The 8,126-nt window shown below is 35.8% G+C and overlaps 1 non-coding gene across 1 annotated transcript; it reads left to right on the top strand.

The window, feature by feature from the left end:
- The first annotated feature begins 7,094 nt into the window (after positions 1 to 7,094).
- LOC119533626 lies at positions 7,095 to 7,172 on the top strand. The gene has a single exon (XR_005216748.1). It is a non-coding gene; the product is annotated as a small nucleolar RNA SNORD115 (small nucleolar RNA).
- The last annotated feature ends 954 nt before the right edge of the window (positions 7,173 to 8,126 follow it).

Below are 8,126 nucleotides of genomic sequence, written 5' to 3'. Positions count from 1 at the left end.
GAAGTTTTCAACAGCTGTTTACATCACCTGTTGATGACATCAGCTGCATCACTTAAGTTTTGACATGTTGTTGCCTCATTTTAATTTGTCTTAAGATGTTTACTGATTTATCTTGTACTTTCTTCCTTGATTCATTGGTTGTTTAAAAGTGTGTTGTTTAGCCTCCTTATATATTTTTTATTTTCCTGCCTGTTATTGATTTACAACTGCATTCCATTATGATCTGAGAAGGTGTTTTGTATAATTCTGATCTTTTAAAATTTATTGAGACTTGCTTTGTGACCCAACATGTCTGTCCTTGAGAATGATTCATGAGCACTTGAGAAAAATGTGTATCCTGCTGTTGTGGGGTGCAATGTTCTGTAAATGTCTGTTAAGTCTAGTTCATTTACCATGCTATTCAATATCTGTTTCCTTATTGATCCTCTGTCTCAATGTTCTATCTATGATGAGAGTGGTGTATTAGTCTCCAACTATTACCATAGAGGTGTCTACTTCTCCCTTCAATGCTGTCAGTGTTTGCTTCATGTATTTTGGGACACTCTAGCTTGGAGTGAATATTTGATTGTTATGTCTTCTTGATGAATTGTCCCTTTTATTAATACATAGTGTCCCTTTTCTTTTTTAATTGTTTTACATTTGAAGTCTAATTTGTTTGATATTGGTATAGCTTCTGCTGCTCTTTTCTGGTGGTTTTTTGCATGAACTATCTTTATCAACCTTCCCTTTCAACCTGTTTTTGTCTTTGTGTCTAAAGTGAGTTTGTGGTACACAGTATATAGATGGGTTCTGTTTTCTAATGCATTCTGCCAGTATATGTCTTTTTATTGGGGAGTTAAATCCATTAACATTTGATGTTATTAATGTAAGGGCAGCACTTTCTTATTCCATATTGTCTTCTGGATTTTAAATATCATATCTTATTGTTTTCTCTTTTTGCCCTTACTGATAATCTTCATTTCTACACCCTCCTCCAAAACTATCTCTTCTGTCTTTTCCTATCTGCCTGTACCTCTCCCTTTAATATATAGTATAGAGAAGGTCTCTTTTTGACAGCCCCTCTCAATTTGATTGTCTCAAAATGTTTTAAGCTCTTCCTCATTTTGGTTGGCAGATTTTCTCTTTCAGTAACTAAAATATATCATACCACTGCCTTCTTGCCTCCATGGTTTCTGCTGAGAAATCCAAACATAGTCTTATTGAGCTTCTCTTGTGTGTGATGGATTGCTTTTCTCTTGCTGCTTTCAGAATTCTCTCATTGTCTTTGCCATTGGACATCTGTTTGGTAAGTGTCTTGGAATGCCTCTATTATGGACCTATTCAGGGGTATTCTGTGCTCTTGGATCTGAATTTTATGTCTTTTATAAGAGTTGGGAAATTTTCAGTGATTATTTCTTCTATTATTCTTTCTGCCCCCTTTCCTTTCTCTTCTCCTTCTGGGACACCCATAACATGTATATTCATGTGCTTCATGTTGTCATTCAATTCCCTGAGACCCTGCTCATATTTTTCCATTCTTTCCCTATGTGTTGTTTTGTGTTTAGTATTTCAGATGTCCTGTCTTCTAGGTTACTAGTCCTTTCTTCTGCCTCTTCAAATCTCCTGTTGTATGTTTCCATTGTATTTTTCATCTCTTCTTTTGTCCCTGTCATTCCCATATGTTCTGCAATTCATTTTTAATTCATTTTTTAAATTGAGATTGTTCACATACCATACAACTATCCAAAGATCCAAAGTGTACAATCAATTGCCCATGGTACCATCATACAGATGTGCATCCATCACAATGAATTTTTCTCAATTTTGAAAACATTTTCATTACTCCAGAAAAGAAATAAAGACAAAAAAAAAGGAAACTCAAATCCTTCCATATCCCTAACCCCACCCCCTCCATTGTGGATTCATAGTTTTGGTGTAGTACATTTGTTACTGTTGATGAAAGAATGCTAAAATACTACTAACTGTATTATATAGTTTGCAATAAGTATATATTTTTTGTATATGCCCCTCTATTATCAACTTCTAGTTATAGTGTCATACATTTGTTTTAGTTCATGAGAGACATTTCTAATATTTGTACAGTTAATCACAGACATTGTCCACCACAAGATTCACTGTTTTATACATTCCTATCTTTTAACCTCCAACTTTCCTTCTGGTGACATACATGACTCTGAGCTTACCCTTTCCACCACCTTCACACACCATTCAGCACTGTTAGTTATTTCTACAACATGCTAACATCACCTCTGTCCATTTCCAAATGTTTAAGTTCACCCTAGTTGAACATTCTGCTCATAATAAGCAACTGCTCCCCATTCTTTAGCTTCATTCTATATCCTGGTAACTTATATTTCATGTCTATGAGTTTACATATTATGATTAATTCGTATCAGTGAGATCCTGCAATATTTGTCCTTATGTGTCTGTCTTATTTCACTCAATATAGTGTCCTCAAGATTTCTTCATCAATCCATTTTTTAAGATGGTTTTCTTCACACACCATACATTCTGTCCTAAGTAAACAACCGTTGGTTCCCTGTATAGTCATGTATTTATGTATTCAGCACCATTGCCACTATCTATATATGGACATCTCCATTTCTTCTACAAAGAAGGAGGAAGAGTCAAAGAAGGCAGGGAGACAAAAGAAAAAGAAAAGAGAGAGAGAGAAAAAAAACATTACAGCTAGCAAGCAATGAAAGGAAAGATAGCATTAACCTAAAGTAGAATAAAGAGTCAGGCAACATCACCAATGCCAGGAGTTCCATACCCTTCCCCATTCCCGCCATATGCATTTAGCTTAGGTATATTGCCTTTGTTATATTAAATAAAGCATAACACAATGTTTCTGTTAATTAAAGTCTCTAGTTTGCATTGATTGCATTTTCCCCCAATCCCACCATATTTTTAACACCTTGCAATGTTGACATTCATTTGTTCTACCTCATGTAAAAATATATTTGTACCTTTTATTACAGTTGTTGAGCACCCTATGTTTCACTGAGATATACAGTCCCAGTCTTTATCTTTTGCCTTTCATTCTGGTGTCCCACATGGTCCTAACCTTCCTCTTTCAACCATACTCACAGTCATCTTTGTTCAGTGTACTTACATTGCTGTGCTACTATCTCCCAAAATTGCTTTCGAAACCTCTCACTCCTGTTTTTTTCCTTTCCATCTGCAGTGCTTCCTTTAGTGTTTCCTGTAGGGCAGGTATCTTGTTCACAAACTCTGTCATTGTCTGTTTGTTAGAGAATATATTAAGCTCTCCTTCATATTTGAAGGACAGTTTTGCCAGATATAGGATTCTTGGTTGGTTGTTTTTCTCTTTCAGTATCTTAAATATATCACCCACTTCCTTCTTTCCTCCATGGTTTCTATTTTAATTCATTTTTATTGATATATATTCACATACCCTACAGTCATCCACAGTGTAAATCAATTGTTCACAGTAGCATCATATAGTTAGGCATTCATCACCAAAATAAAGTTTTGAACATTTTCATTACTCCAAAAACTAAAGTAAAAATTAAAAATTAAAAAAAACAAGAATAAAAATACAAATAAATAAGAAAACCCAAAACATCTAATCACCCATACAACCTTTTATTCATTTAATTTTTGTTCCCATTTTTCTACTCATCTGTCCATACACTGGATAAAGGGAGTGTGAGCCACAAGGTTTTCACAATCTCACAGTCACACTGTGTAAGCTACACAGTTATACAATCATCTTCAAAAATCAAGGTTACTGGGTTGCAGTTCAACAGTTTTGGGTATTTCCTTCTAGCTATTCAAATACTCTAAAAATTAAAAAGGGATATCTATATAATGCATAAGAATAACCTCCAGAATGACCTCTTAAATCTTTTTGAAATTTCTCATCCACTGAAACTTTATTTTGCTTCATTTCTCTTCCCCCTTTTGATCAAGAAGTCTTTCTCAATCCCACAATGTTGGGTCCAGGCTCATCTCCAAGAGTCATGTCCCATTTTTCCAGGGACATTTACACCCCTGGGTTTCATGTCCCATGTAGGGAGGAGGGTAGTGAATTTACCTGCTTAGTGGGCTTAGAGAGAGAGAGATACCACTTCTGAGCAACAAAAGGCATTCTTTGGAAGTGACACTTAAGCACAATTATAAGTAGGCTTAGCCTCTCCTTTGCAGTAACAAGCTTCATAAGGGCAAGCCCCAAGATCAAGGGCTCTGCCTTCTAAATTGGTTGTCCCCAATGCTTGTGAGAATATCGGTAATTCCCCAGGTGGGGAAGTTCAATATTTCCACATTTTCTGCTAGGCTTTCACAGGATCTTTGCAAATACATTTTAATTCTCTGCCCAAATTGCTTTGGGATATATGGGGTTTTCATACTAACCTGTACAAACCAACTAGATTTCACTCCTTATTCAAAGTTCCATGTATTCATGGTGTTTGAGTAAACTGACCATACAAGTTAAATTACCTGGTGTGATACAGAAAATATAGATTTTGCACCAAGTAAATATACCTTCCTTTCTTCTCACACAAAATTTGAAGTTTTAAAACAAAGTCAATATCTTCCTTTACCCTTTAGTCTGTCTTGCCTTAGTCCTAACTGGATCTGCTTCATTCGTATCTCTAATTGAATTCTGAACTCTTTTTTTTCTTTTTTTAACAGTTGATGTATGGGATAATACTGACATTCATGGCTGCCAAATTCTTGTTCCAAGTCTCAGGTGTCACACAGATACTTGAAATTCTAAGGACAGATGAGGGTATACAAAAGAACTCAGCATCTCAGAATTTAGAGATAACCATTACAACTCAAGAATAGATGTGACAGTTGTAAGAGCTTACAATCTAGAGACCTTTACAGTAAACCTTTCCCTGATAACCTGTGCTCTAAGAGTCAATTCTCAGAGTTTATACATTATAGTTAGTCCATATTAGTGAGGTATTATTAGGTATGTCTTTTTGTTTCTGCTGTACTTCACTCAAAATGTTGTCCTCAAGATCCATTCATCTAGTTATGTTTCTCACAACTTCATTCCTTCTTCATCTGCTCAATATTCTATAGTATGCAAACACCACAGTTCACCATTCTGTTCATCAGTCAATGTACCCTTAGGCCACCTCTATCCATTGTGAATCATGAATATTGCTGCCATAAACACCACTGTGAAAATGTCCATTCACATCCCTGCTGTCAGTTCTTTCAAGCATATACCTGATAAATGATGTTGTGGGATCTTATGACAACCCCATACTTAGCTTCTTGTGGAACCACCACACTGCACTCCAGATGGGCTGTACCATCCTATTTCCTCAGAAGCAGTGAATAGGTACCTCCCTCTCTCTATGTTTTCTAAAGCACTTGTATCCCTCTGTTTATTTTTCCCCTGAAATTTTATTTAGATATATTCACATACCATACAGTCATCCATGGTGTACCACCAACTATTCAGAGTATCATCATATAGTTGTTCATCCATCACCACAATCATCCCTTGAACACATTTATTGCTCCAAAAATATTAAAATAAGAATAATAAAAAAATAAAAATAAAATAAAATGATTAAAAATAAAAGTGTCAAACACCACCACCACCACCACCACCACCACCACCAGTAATCCCATACCATTCCCTTATATCCCCATCTTATAGATATGTAGCTTTGGAATATTGATTTGTTGCAGTTAATGGAAGCATATTACAATATTCTGTTAACTGTATATTCTAGATTTCCTTGATTATATTTTTCCCCAATACCATCCCATCTCACACTTTGCAAAGTTGACATTCATTTGTTCTCCCACATGTAAAAACATCTTTATATTTATACATTTAGTCACCATCACTGACCACTCTCAATTTCACTAAGTTATACAGTCCTAGTATTTATCTTCTATCTTTCCTTCTGGAGTCATACATGTCCCTAGCCTTCCTCTTTCAACTTTACTCACAGTCATCTTTGTTCAATGTGCTTACAATATTGTGCAACCATCACACAGTATTGTGCTATCCATTTCTGGATCTATACAATCAATCCTGTTGAACATTCTATACTCCTTCAGCATCAAATGTCTGATCTCCACCCTCTTTCTATCTCCTGATAACCTGTGTTCACAGTGGTAACTCTCAAAGTTTGCCTATTAATGTTAGTTCATGTTAGTGAGACCTACAGTACTTGTCCTTTTGTTTTTGGCTAATTTCAATCAACATAAAATCCTCAAGTTTCATCCACCATGTTACATGCTCTGTGACTTTATTCTGTGTTATAGCTGCATAATACTCCATCGTATGTATATACCACAGTTTTTTATCCACTCATCTGTTGATGGACATTTGGGCTGTTTCTTTCTCTTGGCAATTGTGAATAATGCCACTGTAGACATCATTTACAAATGTCCATTTGTGTCTTAGCTTCCAGTTCCCCTGAGTAAATACATAGTAATGGAATTGCTGGATTATATATCAGTTATATACTTAGTTTCCTGAGGTATTGCCACAGTCCATCCCAGAGTGGCTGAACCATTCTACATTCCCACCAACAGTGAATAAGTGTGACTCTTTCTCCACATCCTCTCCAGCACTTGCAATTTTCTGTTTTCTTTTAATCATGACCATTCTAGTAGATGGGAGATAATATCTCATTGTGGTTTTGATTTGAATTTCCCTAATTTCCAGTGAAGTTGAGCATTTTCTCATATGTTTTTGAGCCATTTGTATTTCCTCTTCAGAAAAGTGTCTGCCCATGTCTTTTACCCATTTTACCCAGAACAAACACTGGGCTATCATCTCCAAAGTGTCAGCAAAAGTCTGCTTTCAGTGGCCATCTCCAAAATGTCTCTCTCAGCTGCTCTGAGGTTCTTCTGTTTCTGTGCTCTTTGATAGGAATCCAGTGATTAAATCATGATCCACTCTGAATGGGCAGGGCCCATATCTCCATGGAAGTAATCCAATCATACATTTCAGTCACAGTTGATTGAATCACATCTCCATGGAAACAATCAAATGATTCCAACCTAATCAACACTAATATGTCTGCCCCCACAAGACTGCATTAAATAATATGGCTTTTGGTGGGATATAATATATCCAAACTAGCACAGGGTCAATGATGAGGATTTATCCTGTTGAAGACAGATGATAACATAAAATCAAGCTTACTAGAATTATGATGATGCTGAGGGGCAATTAAGGTGCCTTGTTTGGGGATCCTTAATTTTCATTCTAGTATAGTGATTAGTATTGAGACATGAGAAGAATTGTGGTAAATTTGATTTTCCCTGCCTACCTGTATATTTTTATGGAAGCCATGCTTTTTCTGCTTGAAGCTTGCCTTCTCTATTCCATTTTTCCTAGCAGTATGTTCTAAGTCTGAGGCCAATCAAAAGCAGTAGTCTTTGACTACTATTTTTAACTAAATTCTTACAAGGATAAATGTTAGCTAGTGAACCCTAACAATTAAGCACTTACTTAACTAGTTCGAATAACATGAAAGGCATGATCAGAGGTTGTTCTAAATTTGAATAAGAATAATTGAGGAGCTCATCTTGACTCATTTGTTAACTTGATGGGATTTGGATTTGAGGAGGTATTCAACCCATTTGTATGCCCAGGGGAATACTCCTCAATATCAGTTCCTTGGTGGGGTCTAAGTTATTGTCAATTCAACACGTATTTCAATAAATTCCTGTACTTGAGGGAAGCTGGCTTATATGACAGAAAATACCAAGATTACCAATGTATAAATGGAGGAGAAAAGAGATAGCAGAATATAGCCCCAAAGTACCATGTCATGTAAGTCACTTCCCATTATGGAAAGAGCATGGTAAGATTTATGCTGGTTGGTCAACAAATATCATAGAGACCAGTTAATTGAAGAATTCAGCAAGATGAATCACAATACAGCTTGAAGCTTTCAAAATTGATTAGGAGTTCTTTTATTTTTTTATTTTTGCAAGAACAATTTTCTTTTATTGAAATACAGGGAAAAAACATTAAGACATGACAGGATTCAGGGTTAACTTCTCTCCTGAGCATGATTTTGGGTCCGATATAATGGAGAATTGTACTGACCTTAGCATTTTTGTTCTATCAGAATAGTATGTGAAGTAGTTGGTGCATTGTAAACAATCAA

The sequence above is a fragment of the Choloepus didactylus genome, chromosome 4 (genome assembly GCF_015220235.1).
Source record: "Choloepus didactylus isolate mChoDid1 chromosome 4, mChoDid1.pri, whole genome shotgun sequence".
Classification (NCBI taxonomy): domain Eukaryota; kingdom Metazoa; phylum Chordata; class Mammalia; order Pilosa; family Megalonychidae; genus Choloepus; species Choloepus didactylus.
This window is presented reverse-complemented; position numbering and strand designations above follow the sequence as displayed.